The following is an 18,504-nucleotide window of genomic DNA, read 5'->3' as shown; positions in this document are numbered from 1 at the left end:
TTTACATCCTGGTCTGTCACAGTCTGATAAGTGTCCACGGATAATGCAGTCATGAGCGTCGAGTGAGAGTTGTGTTTCCTCTCTAGGTACACACTTGGTTTTTATGCTAAAAACGTCTGTCCACCTAATATCTGTCTACTTGCTGATCTCTTCTGTCCACTCACTGCTATTTCATAAACCTGGGAGCGTTTTGCTGTCCGTCAAAGTGATGACATTGAGTTTAAAAAAATGTTTTTTAGTGGTTAACTCCTCCACATCAGTTGACAAACCATTATACCCTGCAGCACCCAAGTTGCGTGCGCATCCGCCGTTGTTGGTAAACAAATAATCCCTAAGAATTGATATCAGCCATACCCTGCAAGTCAAGAAAACTTAAATATGTTGATTAAAATGGATTGGAAAAATTACTTTGCCAAGAAGCCAAACAAGGGTTTTTTCCTCACCCCATTGACAGATTATTTATTACACTTAACATCCAATTCAGGCCCAATTTGGTCTTTTAATATCTTCAATTATGACATTGTACAGACTTGTTTGGTGAATGAGGCTCACATTAAGTCTAATAAGACCATTTGTATTACAAATACAGCATGAACACTTGGATTAGCTTAGATTTCAGTGTGGCAGTGCAGGTCGTCTCTGTTTTTGCATAGAGTAAAAATGGCTTTTAAGGCGCACCCTCTCACCATCAGACTTCCCTCTGGGGCTTCTTTTCTGTAATGAGAAAAGGAAAGCAAAAACTCTACACCATTAAACAAAATTCCAGCCTGTTTCATTGTTTACCTCCATCTAAGAAAGCAGTTAAGACACAAGCAATTAGTTTTCATGCTTTAATGCAGACAGCAACAATACAGCTTGAAGGCATTTCCATTATATATCCATTAGAGTAAGCCTCACTTCTAGCAGGCTGAATTATTTTCATCTTTGTTAATGAGAAACCCAAACATTCCTAATTTCTTCACCACCATATACATTTGTAAATACATCTGCCTTGAGAAACAGCAAAGCTTGCAGCCCTTTGCTTAGGTCTGCTGATGCACATCTGATGTAACTGCTTCATTAAAAATTGCTGACCACGAGGGGAAACCCGGTGGTGGTGTTTTATGGCATATTTTAGTTATGTAATTAACTGCAGTGTACACAGTGTAGTAAAATCTTATCTGGAGCTGCAGGTGAGGTGTCTGAGCAGGTACCAGGCTGAGATTAGTTTATTGCTTAGGGTTGGATGAGATAGTCAGTGTCAAAGTCCTAAAACAGTATGAGCTAGAAGGAGCATCTCTCTGGGTGCAGCCGCTCTTAAGATCAGGATTTATTTTTGGTTTTGATTTCTAGATAAATGTTTACTCCAGTATTTCTGCACTGAACAGTAAAATCGACTGAGAACTCCTCTCAAAACATTTATCTTCCAAGAACAAGCATTACTCAGGGATTAATATGATTAGATGTACAACAAGCTGAAGAGGAATTGGCTCTCCATCTCTGTGAGTTATCTCAATGAGACATTTTTAGATTTGTGTGCTGCTGATTTGATAAGAGAGTCATAAAATTTGTCTGTAAGCACTTTATACATTCTCAGACGAGATGTTCAGGGCTTCAGTAAGAAAAAAAAGAAGGTGGTTCTGCACTTCCATCTCCTCAAAGGCATATCTTACAAAATAAAAGAGTACAAACAGAAAGCACTGGGGCACAGATGCTCATCGCTCATGTCCTATTTTAGGAGCTGTCAGTGATCCCTCTTTGAACATCCTCCTCAGCTCTGTGGGCTGATCTGTGAATGAGTTTCCCTCTTTTATGAAAAATGACTTCATTTTTTCCCAAAGATGGAGTTTCATTATCAAACAATGAGAAATGGCACTGTGTCTATTTTTACTCTCATTGACGTTCAACCTGAGTGTATTTTGATAGGATCAGTCTTCATGTGGAACATTATTCTTTAAATTCAATGGAGAGGGCGTGATTTTCTGTAACAGGATAATGCCATCGTTTCTCTTTCACTCGTCTTTTTATGCAACAATAAATGCCTGAAAAGCCTCCAGTTGTGGAGGAACATTCGGTTTCACTGAGTGATGAAAAACAGACCTTATAAAGGAACATGCGATACAATGGAGTGACCCAGATCTGCACATAGAGCTCAGCGACAAACAATGGCCTTTGGTTGAACCACAAAAGTCAGTGAAAAGGAGTCGCTGTGGTGTTGAAGGTCAAGGAAAATAAGACACTGAAAGGAAAATCTGCAACTTGTTGCTCAGGTAAACATCCTGGTTTTTCTGTGTCTGAGAGAGGACACATGAAAAACCTGTTGTTGCTGTCTGTCCAGTACATGTTGTTTACCCACAGTACACAAGACTGAATCTAATCACTGCAAACATGCTTCATTAGAATTATCACACAGTGTAGGTGTAATAAGATCAACCAATCAGCCGGCTATGACGTCTGGCAGATTATCAATACCTCATGCAGGTAATTTGAAGGGCATGGGAGCTGATTTTAGGGACTCCACTCACTAAGAAACCTTTCAAGTTATCAGGAGCGGATCTAATTGATCCGTAGTTTTGCGTCACATTTGTACCAAACGTTACATAGCTTGGTATGGATGCATGACAGGCTCTTGTGTAACAGATACAGATAACATAAACTGGATTTAGAAAAGCATGAAAGAGGCTTATATAGAGACAGCTGAGCAAGCACTTCATACCGCTTTTACAACCTGAGAACACGGTCAAGTTCAAGTGCACATGATTTGTGCTGCTAGTAAGCATTTGTGAATTTCTGTATCAGACGCATGCATCACACTTGTTCTCTCATCACATTCCCCCTGCTCCTGTCAGACTCCCCTGAAACACGCCTCAGAGCAGGAATGTCGGTAGTACTGCGAGTCAGCAGATCTTCATTCACAAGTGCAATGCAGGGTTGTTATGTAACACCAGGAGAGGGGACAGACTGAAGCAAAGGTAAACACCTATAAATGAGGAGAGTGTGCTTTGACATGTATTTACATAAAGCTGTATCTCCATCTATCACCATCATACAGACACACACACATACACAATGAGGACATGATGCAAATATGTACCCACATCAGTGTGCATGCATGTTGCATTGCCCTCATTAAGATAGTAAATGATGTCTTGTCTCAGACGGGATCAGAGTGTGCTCTCCTTTCCTTCCTTGACAGATAATCTTGACATTTGCAGCCAGCTACCTCCGATCATCAACCAAACACCATGTCTGACATCACCAACAGCCCACAGCGGGAGTCTGGTGACAAGAGCAGCGCCAGTGGTGAGGCATGTTTGTCATTTTAAAAATGTGTTTATTCTTAGGTGATTGGGTGAAAACTTTAGCCTCATAGTCCCAAATATGGTACTTATAAGAGTTATTATATACACTATTGTCACAGGTTTATAAGCTATTTGCAGCTGTAAAAGTGAACCAACAACAAGGTTTAATGCCCACATCACATTCACAAGAACACATTCTAGCCACCGTGACTTAACTTGGGGGGTAGAATGCCAGCCATGTTTTCACAGAGTCCAACATTCACTCTGTTTTATTCGCAGATGCTGACGCCCAGGTCAGATAGCGTAACCTTTGGACACTTTCCGTCCACTGACTCCAAAGGTCAGTCAGATTAAAACAGTGTCTAGTGGAGGGGCAGCCAGGATGTCTTGGGCCATAGACCTAGACATCATAGATCAAGCATAAGTCGACTGATTGAAAGTTGATTGAGTGAGATGAGACTGAGAGGAGCAGCTTCCAAAGATGATGTGAGCTGTAGTGAAAAAGAGCGTCTTCGACCTTGCTTGCTTTACTTTCTTTGACGTCTTTCTCTGTTTCTTCAATGCATCACTGTAGACATAGCGTGCCATGCCTGCAATGTGTGGCCACTCTAAGAAATGTGTTTCTACAAAGTGAAAGGCAACACTGTCCAGGGTGGCCTTGCCAACATGGCTGAGCAAGTGACATAAATGCTGGATCGTGTGTGGCCAAAGGGAATGGACATTTCATGTCTGCAAACGACACTGCAGACTTGTTCTCACTATGCTGTCTTGCTGGCAAAAAACCAAGAGTTGTACTCTTGTAGCTGGAGCTTTTACACAACGTAATAAAACATGTAATAAGTGTATCTAAAATATCTGTGAGAAAGCAGAAGTTCACTGGTGTTAAACCTAGTGTCAGGGTGTCAGGGTTACTGTTACTGTACACACACTTTCATGTGAGTGAAAACTGACACTGAGGCTCAAGCCTGCAGGCAGTAATGTATATTTATCACCAACCTCTCCATCAGCCTGACAGAGATCTGTCAGAGGATCTGTTTTGATGAAAAAACAGACCTCGCTCAACAATAAAGACTGGAGCATCAAGCAACTGTTTTATCATCATCTGAATAAAAAGCTTCAGGAGGATAAAAGTGGTGTGTGGAGGACTGTTTGTTCACTGTGAGCAGAGTTATGTTCCATCGAGCGCAGGTCAAGTCTGCAAATAAGCACCAACATCACCACCACACCCATTTATGCTGCTTCGAACCAGTTGGTGTGTGTGTGTGTGTGTGTGTGTGTGTGTGTGTGTGTGTGTGTGTGTGTGTGTGTGTGTGTGTGTGTGTGTACAGTGAAGATGATTCTGAGCAGAGCCTTGATTAAGCATTTCAGAGATGACAGTCATGTGTGTGTAAAGTCAGACTCAGACTCTCCAACTGATCCCCCTCCCTCTCGTCTCTCTCCTCCCTGAGTTGCTCAAGGGAGCTGGCTGAGACCAGTTCCTGCTCGTAACCCACTGGGTGCTTTTGCTGTGACAGCTATATACAGGAGAGGTAGAGATGGGTGCTCCTCTGACATCCTCTCACAGTGATTTCATTCACATCACCTCATCCTTACCATAACCACCACCACTACTATCATCAGTATCATCTTTATAAAGATTAGTGTCTTCTTCGCACACCAGGGTGCAATATGGAGTTCCTCAAGGCTCAGGGCTTGGACCAACTCTTTTCATCTTGTATATGCTTCCTCTTGGCACTATATTGAGGAAACACTCCATAAACTTTCACTGTTATGCAGATGACACTCAGCTTTACTTGTCAATGAAGCCTGAAGAAACCAACTGAACCTGAACCTAAAACATGCCTCAAAGACGTAAGGTCCTGGATGAGCAGAAACTTCTTACTGCTGAACTCAGAGAAGACTGAAGTCATGGTTCTTGGACCTAAACATCTCAGAGAAGCGTTCTTGAACAACATCGCCGCCTCGGACGACATCAGCTTGGCTTCCAGCACCACTGTCAGGAACCTGGGAGTTCTTTTGGATCAGGACTTGTTCTTTAACTCTCACATCCAACAGCTCTCAAGGATGGCATTTTTTCATCTTCATACAATCAAGAGAATTAGACACATCTTGTCTCGGAGCGATGCTGAGAAACTAGTCCATGCTTTCGTTTCTTCTAGGCTGGACTACTGTAACTCTCTTTTATTCAGCTGTCCTAATAAGTCTATTAGGACTCTTCAGCTGGTTCAGAACGCTGCCGCTCGGGTACTGACTTGGACTGGGGGGAGAGAGCACATCTCTCTAGTGTTAGCGTCTCTACACTGGTTACCTATAAAATCTAGGATAGAGTTTAAAATTCTTCTTCTGACTTACAAAGCGCTTAATGGCATCGGGCCATCCTATCTTAAAGAGTTAATTGTTCCGTATTATCCGTCTAGGTCATTGCGTTCTCAACATGCAGGTCTGCTCGTTGTACCTAGGGTCTCTAAAAGTAGTATGGGAGGTCGAGCCTTATTTATCAGGCTCCTCTTCTTTGAGGTCCAGGGGGAAAACATAGTCTCAACCTTTAAGAGTAGACTTAAAACTTTTTTTTTTTGATAAAGCTTACAGTTAGAGCTGGATCAGGTATGAACCAGCTCTTGTCTCTTCCCTCCTGCCCCTTTTCTCTCTATACTTCTGTCTCCTAATCTTTCTCCTCTATCTGTCTCTCTCTAACCCCAACACAGTCAAGACAGATGTCTGTCTAACATGAGTCTGGTTCTGTCCGAGGTTTCTGCCCGTTAAAGGGAAGTTTTTCCTTGCCATTGTAACTTGCTAAATGCTGCAAAGTCCTGTACTCATGGTGGATTAAGATAAGATAAGACTTCTTAGCTTGTCTTGATGTTGGGTTTCTGTTAATAAAAACTGTATTAACACTCACAGGTCTAAACCTGTTATTGTTTTTGTTAAGTGTCCTGAGATAAGGTTTGTTATGATTTGGCACTATAAAAATAAAGACTGATTAACTGATTGATAGTGGGAACTTTTGTCCATGAATCCATACTGAATACCACCTCCTCAGTCTCTATGTTTCATTTTCTACCCTCCGGTTAGGCCAGTCTTCTTGGCATCAGTCCAAAGCTAATGATGATTTATCGCCTCACCATCTAAATTAGTAAAAGCAGTTTGGCTCGAGAGCAAGAGCACTTTCTGACCTCACTGGTGAGGATGAGCTCTAAAGTACCACAATCTTTGCTCAGTGAATGGAAATGTGGTGCGTTCTGCAAGCAGATATCACTTACAGCAGTCTGGGCTGATAACACACAGCCGCTTAAGGATGACAGCCAAGCAAAAGACAAAGGAAGTGGGGAGAAAGTTGCTGGAGTGAAATGATACAGAGGCAAACCACTGATGACCTCAGGCCAAAAAGATGCGTGACCTTCACAGACGACAGGAAGTGACTCACCAGAGAGAGAAAGTCAATGTGTCACACTGGACCCTCTGTGTGTGTTCAGCCAGACGCGACTGGTTTGATCCAGTAGTTCTTCCTCAGCCCCGGCAGCAGCATGAGGCGGAGAGTCAGCCTGATCAGGCCCTGACTGCTCACTGAACAATATCACTTATTGTTGTGTGTGCGTGATGAAATGTCAGACACGAAGTAGACAAGGCAGGAGCTGCTGAGAGACAACAACAGAGAAACTGTAAAGGAGATATGCCCAGAAACATCAGAGTGATGAATGTGTTGATAACTAAACTGTTTAAGTCATGTTCAGCCTCAGATCTGTATGAACATGAGACAGACAACAAAACTAGAAACTCTCCTCTCATGCTGGAGTCTTCTTTCATGTTTACCTTGAACTTCTCTACCAGAAAGTTCTCATTCAGAGAGAGTGTGATCTTAATTTTTGTCCTGCATGCTTCACGGGTCATTTTGTTTACACTCACCCACCTGTTGTTACACATCGGCAGGAGCAGAGAACAACAGAAGGAGCCACATGCTGAGTGTGTTATTATTAACAATACAGTGGGCTGTAGAGGTGATTCATCGTACAGCTATAATAACACACGATGTGTAAGAACTCATAATGAAAACACTGGTTTACAAAGATTAAAGGCTGTTTCAGCCATCAGGAGTGTAGGTAGTTTCCCCTCCAGCTGTCCTCCAAAGTGAGTTTCACCTGAACTTAGTCGAGAAACTTCCCAATTTTGACTATAAAGAGTAGTTCTGACAAAGCCCATTTTATCAGGTATGAAAGTATGTATCCATAATTAAACATATTACAGTGTCAGTGCCAGGAGTCATTCCCAGGATTGAGAGCTGGACCGGAGAGCTGATGACTTTCTGACCTGAGCTTTGGCTGCATGAGGACTTGGAAGATGGGAAGGAGGACTCTGACTTACTTACTGTTTATAAACATTAATTTTTCTGGTGATTTATACAGTTAGGAGCACAACTGGCATATTTTCACCTGCTGCATGCACATTCATTCACATACTGTTTTTTTGGTTTGAAACATTTTGCAGCAAATGCAAACAAAAGCAGTGCAACATGGTCATCGAAAGAACAATCAGGAAGAGGAGAGAGACTACATCTGTGCATGAAGCACCAAGAAAGCAAGTGAGGTGCTACGTCCCTACAGTATTAAAGCTGGAAAGCTGTTAACTTTTAGATGTTAACCACCAAACTCCTCAAGATGTTTAGTTGATTAAGTTCTGTTTAATAGACAGTGGGCTGCAGGTAGTTTTGAGTTTATCAACGACCTGCAGGGATCCTGTTTTATCAGAATCAATGAGTGCTTCTTCAGTACAGCCAGGTTGTGCGTTTATGCCTCACTTTAACTCTTACCCCGTGACTCTGACTTAAATTAGACTTTAAGACCTTAGATGCAAGACTAAACTTGAGCTTGCACTTTTGTAACTTAGATAAAACATGAGTCTGACATTTGTTTTCTCACTTGCTCACAGACAGTCTACCCAGATAGCCTCCACAATGTCTCAGGAGTGCAGTGGATGTATGAAAGGTGTTTCTGTGCTAACAGTCTTTGCACCAAGCTCAGGATCTCTTCAGAACTCTTTATATCACTTGAAAGATAGATGTCATATACTTGTTTTAAGACTTTTTGAACACATTTAGCATTTGAACATGAAACAGATTAAAAAAAAACTTTCCTATGAAAACCATGTTATTTTAATAGCACTTCAAGTATTGAACAAATATCTGACAGACTCATTAATGCTTACGACACTAATTATTTCAATATTTGCTTCATAAACTAGCCCTGTATATAATCTGTGGAAGTATTATGCTGTGAGAATGAGCTGGAAACTGTGGAGCACATGTTGAGCAGACAGAGAGTCAGAGGACTGCTCTGATATGTGTCACACATTCCTCTCCGTCTGCTCAGCTCAGAGTGACGACCAGCCCCGCTCTGTGCTGCGCTCACTGCTGCAGCTCAGCTTATTTGGAGGGAAACGAGAGCTGCTGCCAAATCCTGACTCAGTTAGATGAAATGAGAGAAGCCTTTTAGTTTGACTTTTTTTTTTTGTCTTCTTATTGGCGAGCGGCTATGAATGATCAAAATGAGTCACAGAACCAGAGCAGACCGGACTGGACCGCCCATGTCCCTGAGTGACTTTGGAGTGCTTATCTGTGAATCTCATAGAAAATGTGTGGGGAAGGGGAAAACTGGATGATTTGATGGAGGGGAAATCAGAACAAATGAAGCAACAAAGAGACTCAAAAATTCAATTTTAAGGGGATTAGGGTGCTACAGGGTTTCCACAGCCTCTCTGAACATGTGAGCGGCCTCACTGTGGCAGATTTGGAACCACGTGGAGAGAAAAGAGAGGGTCACATCCCAGAGCAGCAGCATGGGAGCGTCAAGCAAGGGTCTGGTCCATTTCCTAGTCCCTATTGGCTGATCCCTATCTGCTGAAATGATTAGGCCACACCCCGGTACAGTACCCTCATGACTCAGTGGTGAGTCGCCTCTCAGAGAGGAGCCCAGAAGAGAAACTGAGCGACAGAGAAGGGAGTGTACAAGACTGGGCGGGAGTGAAAGAGAAACAAAAAGTAAAGAGAAAAAAAAAGATCCCCAATTTCACCAGAAAAAAAATACAATGAACTTAGATGGAGGGAGTTTTGATTAGTCTCAAAAAGTTCCAGACAGTAGTTAAGCCTCTGCTGACGGCTTCTTTTGCATCTCAACCCCTCAATGTGTGAAACAACAACAAAAAAAACCCCAGACAGGATTAAAAGCTCCTCCTTACATCTTAAGATCAAAGTTAAGTCTCATGAAAGTTTTGACTTCTTGCTATCTGCCTGTCAGATAAACACTTTTTGTGGAGAAGATGCATCAAAAACAAGAAAAAGTGCAGGATAATGAGGTAATTGTGCAATAAGAATGACTCGTCCTAGGTTTTTTATGGGTTGTGTAACACTGTTATTATGGGGTTAGCTCATATCATATCAACGTTTCAGCAACTCCCACTTTGTCATGATTAATATCTCCAGAGGCTTTCATCAATTTTTCATTCAGGCAGAGGACAGTTTGGACACACACTTTGGCTCTATAGTGACTGTGTGTGTGTGCGTGTGTGTGTCTCCTTGTTAGCCCACCTGGTCATTCCTGTCCGTTCTGCTGGATTCAGCTCTACAGATGCCAGCTGGGCTGAGCCGCCATGTTGTTTACATGTTGCTTTAACACAAGGAGCAAATACAGAGCTCAGGGAAATACCCACCGGTTCAGACCAGACCAGACAGACCATCGGAAACTTCTGGAACATGAGATGGGGTCTCGGGATGTTTGGGAACGAGTTTAGGAGGAGATTGGTAAGTGGTGTCAGCAGTGTACCACGCTACACCTGAGATGTTGCTAAAATGTCAGATTGGCTCCGTGGGTTTTTTTGATATTGTGCTCCATTAATAGATTTGAAACGGTCTTACATAACCTCCTGTTACAGATGCCTCTTGAAGGCCGAGAGACTTCCAAACAAACTCTTGAGATGCTGATAAATAACCGATGTGTCAGGAAGGAGACAACAAATGAGAAGCCTCCGGAAAACTGTCTGGATATTTTTGTTGTCTTGTTTCAAATCTTCTTTCTCTAGTAGAACAGCAAAAGGAAGACAGCTGATGTAGAAATGTATCTGATTGTTGAGCGGAAAGTATCACCGCCCTGTTAACTGTTTACAGTCACACTGCTGCAGCTGCAGGGTCAGTCTTAATGTCAGATCATATATAGACTGATCAACAGCAAGTGTCCCCGTCCTATTTTGAGCAAGGCCAGAGTGAAGTTTTATATGTTCTCCTCACCGTAAAAAGTGTTTATGTCTGAATGGTGCAACAGCAGATCAAAAGGCTTCACATGAGTATGGCGCGTCGATAGCACAGGACCTCCAACATGTCAACAGGTATCCTAAGAAATGTTTACCTTGTTACTTCAATAGTTATAAAAAGGCAAGGTGCAGGAACTCTTTAAACAAACAACAGGTTTAAGGATGTTAAAATGGTAAACCTGTATGATAATAAAGGGAAAAAAGAAAACAGCACTTTTTAAACTGAACTAAAAATGATTTCTTCGATTCTACCAAAAGTTTAAAGTAAAAAAAGATCCAGTGGAGGTAACGAGCATTATGAGGAACCTTCAGGATTTTTGTTGTAAAAATTAAATCAACATGTCATTGTTGGTTGGCTTCAGAATTGAACCATCAACCCTTCCCTTTTTAAACTGTAAACAGGAATATACCTCTCTGTAGCTATCATTAAGCATGTCCTATATAACAGCATAAAGATCACCACGCTATTTTAAGAGTCAGAGGGCTATCACTTTGAAGGTGTTCAACATAGGGATCTGTGTCAGAAAAGACGTGATCATGTGATGTTTAGAGCCTGAGGTGTGAACAACACGAGCAGTGGCCTAGAAACTATGTAGGTTGTACACGAAGGACAAATATTTGACCCATCAAACGGGCACACGATGACTGACGAGTGCTGATGAGCTGCGATGGCCCAGAAGGTTTCCCCTAGTAACAGGGCTTTAATTTGAAAATGTGCTACAAAAAAATAAAATAAAATAAATAAAAAACATAAGAGCTATGTAATACAGAAGCATAGAAAAAAGAACAACAACAGGAGAATAAAATAGAATAGAATAGAATAGAATAGAATAGAATAGAACTTTATTGTCATTGTAACAAGTACAACAATATTGAAGTCACAGCAGCAATCAAGAAAACAAAAATAAGAAAGTGTATAGAAAGTGCAAAAAGGTCCATGAGAAAATAGATGCTGACAGCTTGTCCATCATCCTCCAATTCAGCCAGCCTCCACCTCCACAGGGTCCAGGACTGAGCTTCTTCAGTCATGCTCCATCTCTGTCTCCTAGATCCTGTCTACTCACAGCAGGTGAAGCTCTTCCAATGTGGCGCTGGTGTCTGATGTTAGCTTCATTAGCCATGTCTGTGAATAGCATGATGCTACTCTGCCCTCTGGTATTCCCTCTGTTGCTGGGTTAGCACAACTAGCTCATCCATCTTATTGGAGATAGATCTTACGTTCCCAATAACGATGGATGGAAGGACAGGTCCATGTCGTCACTCCTTGGCTCACACCTGAGAACCAGCACGTCGTCCTCACCTCCTTCTCCTCACCTTGTGGAAAGACATCAGGCCTTACACCAGTTAGCATTGACATGCTACAGGCTGCTAACAGCTGATTTCACATTTAAACAATGCAGCCATGGTTACATGTAAGAAGACAAACACAGGAGAAAAATTAGCAAAAGTATCACTGAAGCCACAAAAAGTTTGGTGTCCATGACCAACAAATGATCCATACAAAGTAATGATCCACTCCAAATACAGAGATTACGAAAAGAGACAAAAAAATACAAGAAACGGACAAAGAAGAGAGAGCAGATGCAAAAGGCAGCCATAGTCAACAGGGTGGCGCCTAGCAGCCAATCAGCGTTGAAGCTGACTGAAGCTGAAACGTTAAAGAAAAGCACATTGAGACTTGTAGACTCTCCAAATGATCATCTGCACAGCTTAAAGGTCCTGTGAGAAGGTTTGATGTTGGGCTGATTCTGGTGACCCCTTTGTACATAATTAGTAGTGTCTCTACAGGATGAAGACTGCACTTCCCATGAGCACCATCAAACACTGTCATTAAGATGTGGCTTGGATGCAGAGCGATGCGGTCATGAGTACAATTGTAGCAACATAAAATCATTCACTGTGACTTTAAAATGACATAAATTTGTGAACTGTGGCCTTTTTACTATTAGCCACCTCACCTAAGGTTTTGAAACACTACTTCAACAAAAAAAAGTCTATGTATTTCTGCATAACCACCTCCTGATGAGTGCTGGCTTAATTTTTTACTGAGAATCCAGCCTGAACACCAACACTTCAATCCAGTGCAAAGATTAAATCTAGTTGGTGATAACCCACCTTTCCTATGTAAATCAAGAAGAGGCATCCATATGAGAACAGGGTTATTTTTGAAACATTTAGGCAAGGAAAGATTAGTAAGGGGACGGGGAGAAAAAGTTTTTTACACTGTAGGAAAAAGTGAAAGTTAAAAAAAGGTTTCTGCAGCTGAAGGTCATCCTCTGCTAAGCTCACTGCTGTCTAAGCGAGATTGCAGAGGACAATGTATAATTTGCCCGCAGAGAAAGTGCATCCAGTGGGAATGAGGGTGTCAGGAATTGGAGATTAGAGTTGCGGGAAAGTGGCAGAGGTGGAACAAGTGTAGAGATAGACAAATAGAGGGTGGAGGGCCAGACAGACAGGGGGGTGAGGGGGTTTGGAGAGATAGGGTGAAGGATGGGGACTAGGGTGACAGATTGGATGTTGGGAGGCAGAGGGGTGAAATAACAGAGAAGTGATAGGAAGGCCCTGACACTCTGCCCACCAGACAGCCCGCCCTCTGCAGGCCCCGGCTGCACCTGTTGTTTTTCAGGAGCAAGATACACGACGGAGGGGGGACGGGGAAGTGGGGGAGGGGGTGTCTTTCACTCTCTGTGACTCAGGAGAATCTGAGCAGGAGCTGAGAGAGAGTTAAAGCTGAGCAGGGACTTTGGGGGAGGGAGGTGAGGAAAGTGGGGGTTAGCTATGCTATGAGTCAGCCGTGGCTAAAAAAGGAAACTAAGCGACTTCCACAGGGGACCGGTGGGGTAAAATAAGACAAGTGGTGAAACAGCACTCCTCTGCTTGGCCTCTTCTCCCCTTGAAACAGAGCATAAGGTGACTGACCAGGGAGAAAACCACTTGTATAATGAAACACACTGAGTTTGACCTTGAATAATCAAGCTGGGCTTTAGATAAACTGCTTTATATGGCACTTATATGAAACATGGACAACAGGCTTTGAAGACGCTGTGCTCTCAGCTTCAAAGAGGCAGATACAGATTAAAGTCACTAAAAAAAGAAACAAAGAAAAGATGATGAATTCTCCACTTAACAAGGTATTAACTGTAACTGTTTACTGCCTCTTTTTTTAGCTCTACAACAGACTTTCTCCCACTCCGCTATGTTTTGTAGCCAAATACTTTGTGACATAACAGGAGAGGGTGTCACGGGTGGATATCTCTCACATTCCTCCCCTCCAGCCCTCAAAATAGAGCAGAGCTCCCTGCATTGCTAAACACAGTGAGGATAAGCAGTGATCTGAGTTTCAGGACAAACCACAACTTTAAGGTCCCATATTCTGCTCATTTTCTGCAGTTTAATATGGATCATTGATGTCTTCATGAAATGGTTGTAACATGTTTTGGTCCAAAAAGCCAATAAATCAATCACAGCAGCATTGTTTCCAGGCTCTCATAGCCCCTCTGTTCAGAACGCTCTGATTTAGTGGGCGTGACCTTCATATGTAAATGAGCCACCGCTGGTACCGCCCTGCTCTTCCACGTCACTGAGAGCAGCGCCGCGAGCTCCGAGTGCACAATGTTTAGAAAACAGCGAGGCTCGTTTACCGTAACATTACAGGCTAAAACAACAGGATAACTGCAGCTACAGTTAGCATCCTGAAGCTAACACAAAGACAGGGGGGACACTGAGGAAAAGCTCTTACATCTGCTCCACAGCACACAGCATTTAAAATACTCACATTACCAGGGTCTGAGGTTTGTTGGTGGATGGTTGGTAATGCACCTGGATTCAGGACCAGTCTATTCTCTAGCCCTCTGTTGTACTGTCCAAAGTTGGAAAAGCAATCGGCCGTGAAGTGACTAGCACACACATGCACAGTTTTACTGAGAGTAGCTGGGACATTTCCTCGATAAATGACCTCTAGCCACTTAGTTTTGTCTTCTTCTGAGATGGGAAGCTTGTGTATGGAACTATGTGGCTGTTTACAGTCAAAAACAGAGCAGTGATGGCCCTTCAACTTTGGCATTCTCCTCCCCGCTGCTGGAGGAGGGGGAGGGCGGGGAGGGGGTTCGGGGTCAGACTTGCTCCTGATTGGACAAAAAAGGGAATCGCTGACATCGGCAAATCCCCAAAATTCAAACAGCCCGTTTTAGGTCAGGATTTTACATTCACAAGCACTACTTAGTACAGGTTTTGTCATTAAATATCACATTTTGTGGGCTGGGAGGAAAGCCAAAGACCCACAAATTTCACTAAAAGACTTAAAGTGATTTTTGCATAATATGGGACATTTAAACTTTCAGCACAAGGTGTGTAATGTTGGAACAGATGTTAAAGCAGGTTTTCTGCATGCACATTTCTCTTTACACATGCAGTTTTTAGATAGAAATTAAAGAGATGAAGGACAACAAAACAAATGCATGAAGAACTGCAGATAATAAATGCTGCAAATAGGCCCACATGTGTTTTAGTGTGACTCATCAGCTCAGCTACAGACGTCTCTTTAGGCTGGGATTTACTCACATCTCATCCTATGTCTCACAAGTACATTAAAAGATTAAGAAGCCTCAGTTTAGCATGTAAAAGTATATTTCTCTGGGCAATTAAAATGTTACCTAATATCCTGTTCTCTCTTGAACTTGACTCCTTTTCTTTTAACTGCATCTGTTTTTATCCATTGGTGAAAGAGGTGCAACTGTGCAGGACTTTGCCCAAATAGTAACAGTGAGGTCCTGAACTTGTGCAGTCAGAGCTGCAAACATGCCCGTGTGTATGTGGGTGTGTGTGTGCGTGTGTCTAAAGGATGGTTAGAGGTGGAATGCTGACCACGCTGAGACTCTGGTATGGCAGAGATGAGAGTCCTGGCATGGGAACATAGCAGAGTGTCAGTCTAGCTATCAGGTTCCTGTGCACAGTGCACATGGAGGGCTGCAGCAGCTCATACAGCTCCACAGAGGGAGTTTAACAAGATTTTCAATCAGAGCCTTCATCACAAATTACATTCAGTCCCTCTATAAAGCTTTTTTTTTTATGCTAACGCTGCTGCTAAACACAGGAACATTCCCTTTTAAATTGGAGAAACAGCAACTACATTTACATACTGACACAACAGGAAGGTGAGGACACAGGTGGAGGAATCTGACGTCTGTCTTTCATGGAAGGACTATTTCAGTGTCACCCTGTTCAGAAACTGACAAGTGATGGATGCACTGAGTCATTACTCATTTAAAATGATCATCCAGTGAATAGGTGAGTGTACACATGTTGACAGAGAAAGAGCAGGTACAAAAGTTCAGCCTGTGGGTCATCTTAATGCTTTGTCTTTGGTTACACTATGTCGAAACAGATTGAAAAGTTAAGTAAGAGCCTTTCCTTTATGCTACTGTAGGTTTCTCTCTCCCTCTTTCTCTCTCAGCGATCCAGCGTGGTGCATTCAGTGACAGTAAACAACTTGTTCCTTGCAAGGTCAAAAAACAGTCGGGCTTTCAGGACTGAAAAATCAGCAGCCGCTGCTGTCAGCCTCTGCTGTCGGCCTCCTCACGCAGAAGTGCTCCAAACTGGAATGAACCAGCTGCTGAGAAAAATCACGAAGAAAAGCCCTTGAAAGTGGAAAAAAAAAAAAAAAAAAAAGGCTCCTCGCCTCTGTTCAGTCTATCTGTAGCTCCATCTCTGTTGCTTTGTTTGTCCCAATGAGAAACACAGAGAGGGTCTGTACTCGGGACAGATGGAGAGCTGACCGCTGCCCTGCTGTGTGAGCGTGTGAGGCGTTGGGAGTAAAGGGTGACAGAGAAGTTCATGACTAAAAAGCTTGTGTTCCCTAATGTACTTTTCTACTGTATACCCTGAGAAAAGCCTTCCTACTCACACAAAATTACTTTTTTTAATGATATAACTTTGGTCGAATATTTGAGCTTATACTGTGCAAATGATGTAAACAAAATGTTTCACTAAAAAACTATTTTCACGTCATATTTAAAGAGCGATTTTTTGGCATCACAGCTTATTCATAAGCAACTAAACCTGGCTTTTAACTTACACAGAAGCGAAAATGTCACTCCATTTATAAGACATATTCCAGTAGTGAAAGTTGAATGCAAAAGGTAACAGTTAGAGGTCAAGTTATTTGACTCTGAGTAATGTTATGTTGCAGATTTCTCTGTGGGTGGGACGATGAGTTTTAACACAGGGCTTGTGACTACGAGTTAGTAATGCTGCTCCTGACTGCTTTAAGAAGTTACAAACAGCTTGTAGAGTGACTGACTGAGTGGTTTGTGGAAAAAAAAAAAAGGAACAAACTTGAGAGTAAAATGATTTCATTCATGATAAAAGACGAGCTACTGAAAGGTTTTATTGGAATAACCATAAAAATATTTCACACAAACACTCTTTAAGGAACAATTGCAGCAAAAAGAAGTGACTGAACTCCATCTGAGGGAAACAGGAAGTGTCAGTTCCAATGAATTAATGTTTGACACAATGCTGACAAGCAGACAGAGAAGCATGTAGGTTAATGATCACCAAATAGATGCTCAATTCTGTCAATTATTCAGGTTATTAGCAACAAAGGTTACACCACCTCTTCAAAGGGTGGGTCTGTGTGACCAGGTCATCTTCTGAGTGTAATTCAAAGCTCATTTATTAAGTCAAGCACACTTTACGGCCTTTTAAACTTTGATTTTGATGTTTTGTTACCAGGAAAACTGAGAACAATCTTTATTCCAGTGATCTGACAGGCCCTTTGTCATGTTAACCCAAAGTTGTATCACATGGCTCATTCTTTTTTCAGGCTCACAGGATGCAGCTTTCCTGCAGAGATGTGCGTGCATGTGTGTGTTTCTATTATGTCACAGTGATGATGTGGCACTGGCAAACAGACATTCGGGAGGGGGGCCTCAGTCCGGCCCTCCCTGATCAACGTTGAACGTGCCTGGTCACAGCACTGCTGCTGAGAACCTCTGGATCACAAGGGGCTTCTGGGTAGCAGGATTAGCTGATGAGAGGAAACAGCTGAGCCCTGTGTAGTGTCAGCACTTGCTAATCAACACACACATGCATGCATGCACGACGCCCCAATCTATGCTCTCCCTCAGTAATCCCCCCCTTCTTTTTTACCAATCCACAGGGGTCACACACCCACAAAGGACCGGGCCCACAAAAGTCAAAGGGGTCCGAGGGGCGGCAGGGATTTAGGGGAGAAGGGGAGGGGAAAAGGCACAGTGAAGTGCTTGGTCAAAGCTGACAAAGCTGCTGAGTCATCGCTGATGCTGGCTGGAAACTGATAATGGGTAAAAACTCTCTGTGAAGTTGATGAGCTGTCACTTGGTGTCTAAATAATCAGTTTTGGTTAGAAAAGGTTTGGAGCAGTTTACACCACAGCTTTTCCAAAATACAGTCCAAGAAGTGTCAGGCTCAGTTACACAACAGCAATGACCTCAGTGCTTTTCTGTGCATTTGGAGGCAGCTTGACCTTTCAGATACACCGAGCGGCTCAGTGCTGTCATTCACATCCGGGCATAATTGAATTTGTTGAGCTCATGCTCCTGTTTTCCAACAAAATCGATTAGAACAAAACCAGTTTGACGTAATCCACAAGTCCATGCGTTACGAGTCCAATTGATTGACTGCTAACAGGCAGACTGTCAAACGTTATAAATAGGTCATGTGTAGACACACTAACTTGAGAGTAGGCCTATTCAAAGCTGCATACTCCGCATGTCAAATATTAGCTTAAGTCTGACACAAAATGAGCTACAAAGACTTAAGATTGGGAATATTTATCAAATGCTGAGTAAATGTTAACATATTTGTGCAAATAAAACAAAGAGCTCAAAGTTAACAAAAGTAAGCAGTTGATGCTTGAGCTGTGTGTATTTGAGGTTATATGAAGAGT

This window comes from Halichoeres trimaculatus, unplaced genomic scaffold, assembly GCF_033239565.1.
Source record: "Halichoeres trimaculatus isolate MK-OKI-2021-1 unplaced genomic scaffold, fHalTri1.1 fHalTri1_scaffold_5, whole genome shotgun sequence".
NCBI lineage: Eukaryota > Metazoa > Chordata > Actinopteri > Labriformes > Labridae > Halichoeres > Halichoeres trimaculatus.
Note: the sequence above shows the minus strand (reverse complement) of the source record.